Raw genomic sequence first — 13492 nt, 5'->3', positions numbered from 1 at the left:
TGTCTCCTTATTTGTGCTTAGATGTGAAAACATGCTTTTTAGGCCTTTAACTTGATGATTTTAATCTCCCTTTGATTCCACTAGATGCCTTGATGTGTTTGTTAGTGATTTCAGATTGAAATGGCTAGGAATGGATCAAAGGAGTGAAGAGGAAAGCATGCAAAGTGGAGAAGATCATGAAAAGCCAAAGAGTTGAACTCGTCCATCGACGCGCACGCGCACATGGCGCTTACGCGCACCCTACGAAATGGGCCATGGACACGTACGCGTGCTGTGCGCGTATGCGTCGATGCTGATACTTGATTTTTAAGTGAATTCGCACCCAACGAATTCTGAGGAGTTGTGGGGCCCAATCCCAACCAATTTTGGCGCCTAAACTGCTATTTAAAACCAAGACAATAAACTCATTCTCCAAGACAATGACCCTCTTACCCACCCCAATCCTCAATGGATGAAATCCTTAGCCTTATACTTCAAGGGCAAGGAGAAATGCAAAGGGAGACACTAGAATTTGTAGCTACCTTAACCAAGGTAGTAAGCCTATTAGCCTCCCAATGCTTTAGTACTCAAAGAACTCCCATGGTCACATGTGGAGAATTAATTGAAAAGCATAGCATGAAGGAGAGATTGGAAACTCCGGTGGAGAAGGAGGAATGCTACTTTGTGTTAGAACAATTGGAGAAGCCTATGACTATTGAAGAAAAGGAAGAAGTGGTTGAAGACCTAGGAGATGCGAAACCTCCATGGAAATCTTGAACCATAGAACATACCTCCAAGAAGATTGCAATTGATGTTGAGGAGGAATGTGCACAACCTCCAAAACAAAATTTGAATGAAGACTTGGAGGGAATGAAGCAAGAATTGAGTTCCCTTGGTGATGAAGCTCATGCATCCAATCTTCTCGGTGAAAAATCTTTTGAATTTGAAGAACCTTCTAATAAATTTGAAAGTGATGTGGAGGTAGATTTCTCATGTCCTCCAATTTATGACTTGAGTGATGGAGAAGAGTTAGATGAAGTTGATGAACAAAGGATTGAGAATGAAGAAGATTATGAAGAGGTGGAGATTGACAAGGAAGCAAACAAGGGTGCAGAGCTTGCTAGCACATTGGAGATACCTCTCCCCAAGCCACCACCATCCATTCTCTCATTCAAGTGGGTAAATTCCTTAGACTTAAGCTTTATTATTCCCCTTGAATATGGTTTGCTTGAGACGGATGATCAACTTAGAAATATTAGTGGCTTTAATAGTAAAAGGGAGATGGTTAGTGGATGGAAAGGTTGACAGCAAAGGTTGGTGTAAAACTAGAGTGCATGGGTCTAGAAGGATGTTTGGCCACTTTGTTGAGAATTCCTCTTGCTTGTCACCCAGACGAATTAATGAGAATCGACTTAAAGACGGGTGTCAAAACAAAGTGTGGAATCCCGGATTACAAGATGAGGACCACTTTTGGGAGCCCATGGTTTGTGAAGAACTCCATCAAAGCTTGGAGCTATTAATTATGAAGAATGGAGCTTATTGGAGATTCAAGCATTGGTGGGTGTTCCAAGATGAATACAAGCACAAGCCATCTTGAGAGGAGCTCCCCATAAGTCCAACTTAAGGACAATAAACAAAAGTGCTAGGTGGGAGACAACCCACCATGGTAAACTCTTTTCATTTTCTCTTTTGTAAATAGTGTAGAATTTAGTTGATTTCATATTTTGTTTAGTTAGCTGAGAATATTTGATAGTTTAGTGTGTTAAATAAGGTTTTAAGGTGTTTTGGTAGATGATTGGAGGTTTGGAATGTTTAGATTGGTGCAAAAACGTAGAAAAATTTTGAAAAATAGAGCACCATCCACGCGTACGCGTACATGGCGCGTACGCGCACTTCCAGCATTTTTGACCATCCACGCGCACGCGTGGATGCAGAAGTTCCACCCCCAACCAATAACCCGAGAGTTATGCGAACGTTGCGCGTTGGTGGACGAAATTGTGATCATCAACAATGGCTCCAAAGACTTGGTAGCACTCTCAAACGTGAATCACACTTAGTCACAACTTCGCACAACTGACCAGCAAGTGTACTGGGTCGTCCAAGTAATACCTTACGTGAGTAAGGGTCGATCCCATAGAGATTGTTGGTATGAAGCAAGCTATGGTCATCTTGTAAATCCCAATCAGGCGGATTTTACTAATTTAAGAGATTATTGGTTTTTCGAATAATAATAATAAATTAAATAGAAAATAAAGATAAAGTTACTCATGTAATCCAATGGTGGGAATTTCAGATAGGTGTATGGAGGTGCTGTGTTCCTTCTGAATCTCTGCTTTTCTACTTATCTTTATCCAATCTTTGTCACTCCTTTCTATGGCAAGCTGTATGTAGGGCATCACCGTTGTCAATGGCTACATCCCATCCTCTCAGTGAAAATGGTCCAAATGCTCTGTCACAGCACGGCTAATCATCTGTCGGTTCTCGAACATGTTGGAATAGAATCCCTTGATTCTTTTGCGTTTGTCATCACACCCAGCAATCGCGAGTTTGAAGCTCGTCATAGTCATTCAATCCCGGAATCCTACTCGGAATACCACAGACAAGGTTAGACTTTCCGGATTCCCATGAATGCCGCCATCAATTCTAGCTTATACCACGAAGATTCTGATTAAGGAATCCAAGAGATATGTGACCGGTCTAAGGTAGAGCGGAAGTGGTTGTCAGTCACGCGTTCATAGGTGAGAATGATGATGAGTGTCACGGATCATCACATTCATCATGTTGAAGTGCAACGAATATCTTAGAATAAGAACAAGCGGAATTCAATAGAAAATAGTAGTAATTGCATTAAAACTTGAGGTACAGCAGAGCTCCACACCCTTAATATATGGTGTGCAGAAACTCTACCGTTGAAAATACATAAGTGATGAAGGTTCAGGCATGGCCGAATAGTCAGCCCCCAAACGTGGTCACAATATCAAAAATACAATCAAAGACGTCTAATACAAAGATAAAAAGTTCTATTTATACTAGACTAGCTACTAGGGTTTACAGAAGTAAGTAATTGATGCATAAATCCACTTCCGGGGCCCACTTGGTGTGTGCTTGGGCTGAGCTTGATCTATCCACGAGCTGAGGCTTCTCTTGGAGTTGAACGCCAAGTTGTAACGTGTTTCTGGCGTTTGACTCTAGAATGCAGCATGGAACTGGCGTTGAGCGCCAGTTTACGTCATCTAATCACGAATAAAGTATGGACTATTATATATTTCTGGAAAGCTCTGGATGTCTACTTTATAACACCATTGAGAGCGCGCCATTTGGAGTTCTGTAGCTCCAGAAAATTCATTTTGAGTGCAGGGAGGTCAGATTCCAACAGCATCAGCAGTTCTTTGTTAGCCTCCTATCAGAGTTTTGCTTAGGACCCTCAATTTCAGCCAGAAAATACCTGAAATCACAGAAAAACACATAAACTCATAGTAAAGTCCAGAAATGTGAATTTAGCATAAAAAATAATGAAAACATCCCTAAAACTAACAAGATCATACTAAAAACTACCTAAAAACAATGCCAAAAAGCGTATAAATTATCCGCTCATCACAACACCAAACTTAAATTGTTGCTTGTCCCCAAGCAACTGAAAATCAATTTGGATAAAAATAAGAGAATATACTATAAATCCCAAAATATCAATGAATATTAATTCTAATTAGATGAGCGGAACTTGTAGCTTTTTGCGTTTGAACAGTTTTGGCATCTCACTTTATCCTTTGAAGTTTAGAATGATTGGCATCTCTAGGAACTTAGAATTTCAGATAGTGTTATTGATTCTCCTAGTGAAGTTTGTTGATTCTTAAACACAACTACTTTTATGAGTCTTGGCTATGGCCCTAAGCACTTTGTTTTCCAGTATTACCACTGGATACATAAATGCCACAAACACATGACTGGGTGAACCTTTTCAGATTGTGACTCAGCTTTGCTAAAGTCCCCAGTTAGAGGTGTCCAAGGTTCTTAAGTATACTCTTTTTGCTTTGGATCATGACTTTAACCACTCAGTCTCAAGCTTTTCACTTGGACCTACATGCCACAAGCACATGGTTTAGGGACAGCTTGATTTAACCCCTTAGGCCTGGATTTTAGTTTCTTGGGCCCTCCTATCCATTGATGCTCAAAGCCTTGGATCCTTTTTACCCTTGCCTTTTGGTTTTAAGGGCTATTGGCTTTTTCTGCTTGCTTTTTCTTTTTCTTTCTATTAAAATTTTTTTTCTTTTTTCGCCAAATTTTTTTTTCACAAGCTTTTGCTATTCACTGCTTTTTCTTGCTTCAAGAATCAATTTCATGATTTTTCAGATTATCAATAGCATTTCTCTTTGTTCATCATTCTTTCAAGAGCCAACAATTTTAACATTCATAGACAACAAGATAAAAAATATGCACTGTTCAAGCATTCATTCAGAAAACAAAAAGTATTGTCACCACATCAATATAATTAAACTAAATTCAAGGATAAATTCGAAACTTATGTACTTGTTCTTTTGTATTAAAAACATTTTTCATTTAAGAGAGGTGAAGGATTTATGGAATTATTTATAGCCTTAAGACATAGTTACTCAATACTAATGATCATGAGGTACAGACACAAAACATAAACACACATATAGCATAAAAATTGAAAAACAGAGATAAGAACAAGGAAGTTAAGGAATGAGTCCACCTTAGTGAGGGTGGCACCTTTTTGAAGGACTAATGGTGCTTTTTGAGCTCCTTTATGTCTCTTTCTTGCCTCTGTTGCTTGATCCCTAGTGATTTTGGTGCTCTTATCCTTAGTTGCTCCCAATAGTTGTGTGGAGAAAAATGTATCCCCTGAGGTATCTCAGGGATTTCTTGATGAGGGAATTCCTCATGTTCTCTTGATGTGCAGTCAAATGCTCTTCTACTGAGCTATAAACCCTTTAGATGAGTCTTTCCATCTCCCATGTCTTAGAGGTGGAAGCTTTTGTCTTCTCTTTTCTCTTTTTTTTTGAGGTTTCTCTGGCCTTAGGTGCCATCAATGGTTATGGAAAAACAAAAAGCTATGCTTTTACCACACCAAACTTAGAAAATTGCTCGCCCTCGAGCAAGAGAAGAAAGAAAAGATGAATAAGAAGAAGATATGGAGGAAATAGAGGGATGTGTGTATTCGGCTATATGGGTGGGATTGGGTGGGGAAGAGAATTTGAATTTTGAAGGTAGGTGGGGTGTATGGGGAAGAGTGGATAGATGTGAGTGGTGAATGAAAAACAGAAGAGATGACCATGAATGGAGAGAGAGAGGGTGAGGTAGGTGGGGATCGTGTGGGGTCCACAGATCCTGAGATGATCCTGTGGGGTCCACAGATCCTGAGGTGTCAAGTATTTACATCCCTGCACCAATTAGGCATGTAGAATGCCTTTGCATACAATTCTAGCATTTAAACACGAAAGTGATGCTCACTCTGGGCGTTCAACGCCCAATTGTAGCATGTTTCTGGCGTTGAACGCCAGTTCCATGCTTGTTTCTGGCGTTCAGCGCCAACTTTCCTCAGGGTGTATTCCTGGCATTTGAACGCCAGGATGTTGCTTGTTTCTGGCGTTCAGCGCTAGATCCATGCTCTGTTCTGGTGTTGAACGCCAGCCAGATGCTCCTTACTGGCGTTTAAACGCCAGTAAGTCCTTCATCCAGGGTGTGATTTTTCTTCTGCTGTTTTTTGATTCTGTTTTTAATTTAATTTTTTTTCGTGACCCACATGATCATGAACCTAATAAAACACAAAATATCAATAAAATAAAAATAAAATTAGATAAATAAAAATTGGGTTGCCTCCCAACAAGCGCTCTTTTAATGTCACTAGCTTGACAGTGGGCTCTCATAGAGCCTTAGAAAAGTTCAGACCACGATGAAGTCCTCCCAACACTAAACTTAGAGTTTGAATGTGGGGTCTTCTCAACACCAAACTTAGAGTTTGGTTGTGGCCTCCCAACACCAAACTTAGAGTTTGACTGTGGGGGCTTTGTCTGACTCTGTATTGAGAGAAGCCTTTCATGCTTTCTCTCTAGTGTTACAGAGGGATGGCCGTGTGCCTTAAACACAAGGTAGTCCCGATTCAATTGAAGGACTAATTCTCCTCTGTTAACATCAATCACAGCACCTGCTGTGGCTAGAAAAGGTCTTCCAAGGATGATGCATTTGTCCTCCTCCTTCCTAGTGTCTAAGATGATGAAATCAGTAGGGATGTAAAGGCCCTCAACCTTTACTAACACGTCCTCTACTAATCCATAAGCTTGTCTTACTGACTTGTCTGCCAATTGTAATGAGAATAAGGCAGGCTATACCTCAATGATCCCCAGCTTCTCCATTACAGAGAGTGGCATAAGATTTATGCCTGACCCCAGGTCACACAGAGCCTTGTTAAAGTTCATGGTGCCTATGATGCAGGGTATTAAGAATTCGCCAGGATCTTGTCTCTTTTGAGGTAAAGTTTTCTGAACCCATGTATCTAGTTCACTAATGAGCAAGGGAGGTTCACCTTCCCAAATCTCATTACCAAACAACTTGGCATTCAGCTTCATGATAGCTCCTAAATATTGAGCAACTTGCTCTCCAGTTACATCTTCATCCTCTTCAGAGGAAGAATAGTCTTCAGAGCTCATGAATGGCGGAAGGAGATTTAATGGAATCTCTATGGTCTCTATGTGAGCCTCAGATTCCTTTAGGTCCTCAATAGGGAACTCTTTCTTGCTTGAGAGACGTCCCATGAGGTCTTCCTCATTGGGAGTCACGTCCTCCCCCTCCTCCTCGCATTCGGCCATACTGACTATGTTAATGGCCTTGCACTCTCTCTTAGGATTCTCTTCGGTATTGCTTGGGAGAGTACTGGGAAGAGTTTCAGTGACTTTCTTACTCAGCTGGCCCACTTGTGCCTCCAAATTTCTAATGGAGGATCTTGTCTCACTCATGAAACTTAAAGTGGTTTTTGAAAGATCAGAGACTAAGTTTGCTAAATTAGAGGGGCTCTACTCAGAATTCTCTGTCTGTTGCTGAGAAGATGATGGAAAAGGCTTGTTATAGCTGAGCCTGTTTCTTCCACCATTATTAAAGCCTTGTTGAGGCTTTTGTTGATCCTTCCATGAGAAATTTAGATGATTTCTCCATGATGAATTATAGGTGTTTCCATAAGGTTCACCCATGTAATTTACCTCTGCTATTACAGGGTTCTCAGGATCATAAGCTTCTTCAGAAGCTGCCTCTTTAGTACCGTTGGATGCATTTTGCCATCCATTCAGACTTTGAGAAATCATGTTGACTTGCTGGGTCAACACTTTGTTCTGAGCCAATATGGCATTCAGAGCATCAATTTCAAGAACTCCCTTCCTCTGAGGCGTCCCATTATTCACGAAATTCCTCTCAGAAGTGTACATGAATTGGTTATTTGCAACTATGTCAATAAGTTCTTGAGCTTTTGTAGGCGTTTTCTTTAGGTGAATGGATCCACCTACAGAATGGTCCAGTGACATTTTAGAGAACTCAGACAGACCATAATAGAATATATCTAATATGGTCTATTCTGAAAACATGTCAGAAGGACACTTTTTGGTCATCTGCTTGTATCTTTCCCAAGCTTCATAGAGGGATTCACCATCTTTTTGCTTGACGGTCTGAACATCCACTCTAAGCTTGCTCAGCTTTTGAGGAGGAAAGAATTTATCCAAGAAGGTCGTGACCAGCTTATCCAAGGAGTTCAGGCTATCTTTAGGTTGTGTGTCCAACCATGTTCTAGCTCTGTCTCTTACAGCAAAAGGGAAAAGTATGAGCCTGTAGACTTCAGGATCTACTCCATTAGTCTTAACAGTTTCACAAATCTGCAAGAACTCAGTTAAAAACTGGTAAGGATCTTCAGATGAAAGTCCATGAAACTTGCAGTTCTGTTGCATTAAAGCAACTAATTGAGGTTTCAGCTCAAAATTGTTTGCTCCAATGGCAGGAATTGAGATGCTTCTTCCATCAAATTTGGATGTTAGTTTAGTGAAATCACCAAGCATTCTCCTTGCATTATTGTTGTTAGGTTCGGCTGCCATCTCCTTCTCTTGTTCAAAAATTTCAGAAAGGTTGCCTCTAGATTGTTGTAATTTAGCTTCTCTTAGTTTCCTCTTTAGAGTCCTTTCAGGTTCAGGATCAGCTTCAACAAGAGTTCCTTTTTCTTGTTCCTGCTCATATGAAAGAGAAGAGAAAAAAAAAGGAAGAGGAATCCTCTATGTCACAGTAAAGGGGATCCTTATTATTAGTAGAAGAAAAAAGGGAATAAGAGTGAAGAAGAGTGGAGAATCCAAACACAAGGGTGAGGATAGGGACAATGATTTGAGATGAAGAGAGGTGAAGAGAAGTGTTAGTAAATAAATAAATAAATAGAAGAAGAGAAGAGGGAGAGAATTCGAAAATTAATTTTGAAAAGGAGTTAATGATTTTCGAAAATTAAAGATGAGATAGAATTAAAATTAAAATTTAAAACAATTAGTTAATTTAAAAAGAATTTTGAAAAACGGATGAGATATTTTCGAAAATTAGAGAGGAAAAAGTAGTTAGGTGGTTTTGAAAAAGATAAGAAACAAACAAAAAGTCAAATAGTTAGTTGAGAAAGATATTAAAATCAAATTTGAAAAGATAAGAAGATAAGAAGTTAGATAAGATATTTTGAAATCAAATTTTTGAAAAAGATATGATAAAAAAATAAGATAAAAAGATATGATAAAAAGATATGGTTGAAAAAGATTTTATTTTTAAAATTAAAATTAATTACTTAACTAACAAGAAACTAAAAGATAAGATTCTAGAATTTAAAGATTGAACCTCTCTTAACAAGAAAGGAACAAACTTCAAATTTTTGAATCAATCATATTAATTGTTAGTGTAATTTCAAAAATTTGAAATAAAATTAAGAAAAAGATTTTGAAAATAATTTTAAAAATTTCAAAATTAATAAGATAAAAATGAAAAAGATTTGATTTTTTTTGAAAAAGTTTTGAAAAGATAAGATTTTTAAAGTTGAAAATTTGACTTGACTTGTAAGAAACAACTAATTTTAAAAATTTATGACTAAGTCAACTCAAATTTTCGAAAATTATGAGAAAATTAAGGAAAAGATATTTTTCTTTTATTTTTGAATTTTTAATGAAGAGAGAGAAAAATAACAAACATGACCCAAAACATGAAAATTTTGGATCAAAACACATGATGTATGCAAGAACACTATGAATGTCAAGATGAATACCAAGAACACTTTTAAGATCATGATGAACATCAAGAACATATTTTTGAAAAATTTTTTATGCAAAGAAAACATGCAAGACACCAAACTTAGAATTCTTTAATGCTTAGACACTATGAATGCAAGAATGCACTTGAAAAACAACATACAACACAAAACAAGAAAATATCAAGATCAAACAAGAAGACTTACCAAGAACAACTTGAAGATCATGAAGAACACCATGAGTGCATGAATTTTCGAAAAATACAAGAAAAAATTTTTAAAGCATGCAATTGACACCAAACTTAAAAATTGACTCAAGACTCAAACAAGAAACACGAAATATTTTTGGGTTTTATGATTTTATGAATTTTTTTGTATTTTTATTATTTTTTCGAAAATTGTATTTTTGAAAAACGAAAATAAAGAAAAATTTTGAAAGAATTTTGAAAATTTTTTTGAAAAGAAAATAAAAAGAAAATTACCTAATCTGAGCAACAAGATGAACCGTCAGTTGTCCATACTCGAATAATCCCCAGCAACGGCGCCAAAAACTTGGTGGACGAAATTGTGATCAAGCAAGTGTACTGGGTCGTCCAAGTAATACCTTACGTGAGTAAGGGTCGATCCCACAGAGATTGTTGGTATGGAGCAAGCTATGGTCATCTTGTAAATCCTAGTCAGGCGGATTTAACTAATTTAAGAGATTATTGGTTTTTCGAATAATAATAAAAAATTAAATAGAAAATAAAGATAAAGTTACTCATGTAATCCAATGGTGGGAATTTCAGATAGGTGTATGGAGGGCAAGCTGTATGTAGGGCATCACCGTTGTCAATGGCTACATCCCTATCCTCTCAGTGAAAATGGTCCAAATGCTCTATCACAGCACGGCTAATCATCTGTTGGTTCTCAATCATGTTGGAATAGAATCCCTTGATTCTTTTGCGTTTGTCATCACGCGCAGCAATCGCGAGTTTGAAGCTCGTCACAGTCATTCAATCCCGGAATCCTACTCGGAATACACAGACATGGTTAGACTTTCCGGATTCCCATGAATGCCGCCATCAATTCTAGCTTATACCACGAAGATTCTGATTAAGGAATCCAAGATATATGCGCCCGGTCTAAGGTAGACCGGAAGTGGTTGTCAGTCACGCATTCATAGGTGAGAATGATGATGAGTGTCATGGATCATCACATTCATCATGTTGAAGTGCAACGAATATCTTAGAATAAGAACAAGCGGAATTCAATAGAAAATAGTAGTAATTGCATTAAAACTTGAGGTACAGCAGAGCTCCACACCCTTAATATATGGTGTGCAGAAACTCTACCGTTGAAAATACATAAGTGATGAAGGTTCAAGCATGGCCGAATGGCCAGCCCCCAAACGTGGTCACAAGATCAAAAATACAATCAAAGACGTCTAATACAAAGATAAAAAGTTCTATTTATACTAGACTAGCTACTAGGGTTTACAGAAGTAAGTAATTGATGCATAAATCCACTTCCGGGGCCCACTTGGTGTGTGCTTGGGCTGAGCTTGATCTATCCACGAGCTGAGGCTTCTCTTGGAGTTGAACGCCAAGTTGTAACGTGTTTTTGGCGTTCAACTCTGGTTCGTGACGTGTTTCTGGCGTTTGACTCCAGAATGCAGCATGGAACTGGCGTTGAGCGCCAGTTTACGTCGTCTAATCACGAATAAAGTATGGACTATTTTATATTTTTGGAAAGCTATGGATGTCTACTTTCCAACGCCGTTGAGAGAACGCTATTTGAAATTCTGTAGCTCTAGAAAATCCATTTTGAGTGTAGGGAGGTCAGATTCCAACAGCATCAGCAGTCCTTTGTCAGCCTCCTATCAGAGTTTTGCTCAGGTCCCTCAATTTCAGCCAGAAAATACCTGAAATCACAGAAAAACACACAAACTTATAGTAAAGTCCATAAATATGAATTTAGCATAAAAACTAATGAAAACATCCCTAAAAGTAACTAGATCATACTAAAAACTACCTAAAAACAATGCCAAAAAACGTATAAATTTTCCGCTCATCATGCGTGCACTATGCCTGAGGCACAAACGACCTCACGCGTACGTGTACATGGCGCGCACGCACCCCTTTCGAAAAAAGATGGGGGGGGGGGGAAGCAGAGACGCGTACTGTATGCATCCGCGCACCCTCACTATTCACCTATTCACGTGCGCGCGCCATGCGTGCGTACGCGCGGATGCCCTTATTTCATACATTTCCTTTCTTCTCTTTTTTCCATTTCCTTCCTTCTCCTTTCTTCTTCCCTTCGTCTACACCTCATCCAACACTCCCAAACACCATTGATAACCATTTATTTTGGTTAACTAATTAGTTAGTTAGTTAGTCGATTAGTTATTTTTAGTTAGTTTTCATTTCATTTTCTCTTTTTGTTTACCACTACTTGCTGCTGAGTATTAAAAAGGGATGTTAACTTAACATCACTATGTTTATAATCTTTATTGGATTCTATGATTGAGGTTATATTTTGCTACTTGGTTTTGAGTTTTTCATGCTTACCTTTTGAAAAATACCAAGTGATGAGAATTGCCTTCGAGCTTGTGACTCTTTTGAATTGCGTGTTGTAGCTAGCCACCATGTGATTTAAACCTTATTCTTTGATTAGGCAATCTCTTAACATTGGATGGTGTGCATACCTTAACGCATTGTGTTTCATGATTATATGCATCCATATGTGTTTGACTTAAATGCTTTCATGCTTTTTCAATGCTTGTTTTACCTTACAAGTTTACTTAAAGCATTTCAAGCACACTAGAATGAGTGAAGTGCATGCTTCTTTTGTGACATAGCTTTTTATGCTAGTGTGTGTTCTAAACCGCACAATTTAGAATTCACACACTTATTTGTCATTAATGTCACACTAATTCACTCACTCAATCCTAGTGATTTACCTCAATCCAACAACTATGCTTCCTTGCTTTTGTTTCCTCATCTTATGGTGTTATATCTTTGTTCTTCATGATACGATGCACCACAAGCAAAAACGGAAGCGAGACAAAGAACACGCAGCATCGGTTGACCTACCAGCTGAAGGTAGCAATCCGGAGAGTCGCCGTACCCCTGTACTCATCTTTGAGTGCACCAAGGACGGTGCAAACTTTTAAGTGTGGTGAGGTCGTCCGACCAGTCGGCGATTTTGGGTGACAAGTTTCTAATTCCAACACTTTTGCATTTCATTCTAGGATTTTAGGATTTTTACTTTCATTTTCTTATTTTTGCATATGTATACACAATAAGCTTAGTCAAAATAATGAAGTTTTTCTAGAATTTCTAGCTATAGGGCACCAATTGATTTGAGTGAAAACCTTTCATAGAACTTGCTTGAATTATATATATTTTGGATCATGTTTTTGAGCTAAGAACACAAGCAAGTGAGATTTGAGCCTAATGGTGTGGTTACATCTTATAACCACTTATTTTCCTTCTTGTGCGCATTATTCTCTTTCTATGATTGTAATCTTTGATTCGTTTGATTCTTTATGTCCATTATTTTGTGTATTCATGCATTTATGTGATGGAGGCCATCATTACATTATCTCACTTACCCATATAGCCAACCTTTTATATTCCTTTGTTAGCCAACTTTGAGCCTACGCTTAACCCACTTTGTTCTTAATTTAGCACATTACAAGCCTTAAAGCGGAAAACAATAAATGTCCTTATTTGGATCTTTGATTAGCTTAGGCTAGAGTGTGTGTATCATTCAAGTGTGGAAATATTGGGACATCAGGGGAATAAAAGGGTAGTTTTGTATTTTTATTGAAATGATTAGAAATTGGGTACATGCTCATGTATTGATAAAATGTATAGACCTTATGCATTGATGTTCTTGTATATAATTTGAAAGAAAAAAGAATGATAAAAACAAAAGAAAAAAAAAGAAACAAAAAGAAAAACAATATGGAAAAGAAAAGAAAAAAATAGAAAAAGAAAGAAATAAAAAGGGGACAAAATGCCCCAAAGCAAAGTGAAGCTCAATAAAATCAATGCATATGTGTTGTGAAATGAAAAGGAAATGCATGAGTATGTGAAAAAGTGAGAAAAATGGGTAGATAGGTTAGAGCTTAATTGTATAGGATGTCATAGGTTGCGTGGGAAGTTTATGCTTATCAAAGATTCAAATTTCAAGCTCACTTGACCAAATATGCATCCTACCTTGACCCTAGCCCCATTACAACCTATGAAAATACCTCATGAT

The sequence above is a fragment of the Arachis stenosperma genome, chromosome 6, assembly GCF_014773155.1.
Source record: "Arachis stenosperma cultivar V10309 chromosome 6, arast.V10309.gnm1.PFL2, whole genome shotgun sequence".
Lineage (NCBI taxonomy): Eukaryota > Viridiplantae > Streptophyta > Magnoliopsida > Fabales > Fabaceae > Arachis > Arachis stenosperma.
Note: the sequence above shows the minus strand (reverse complement) of the source record.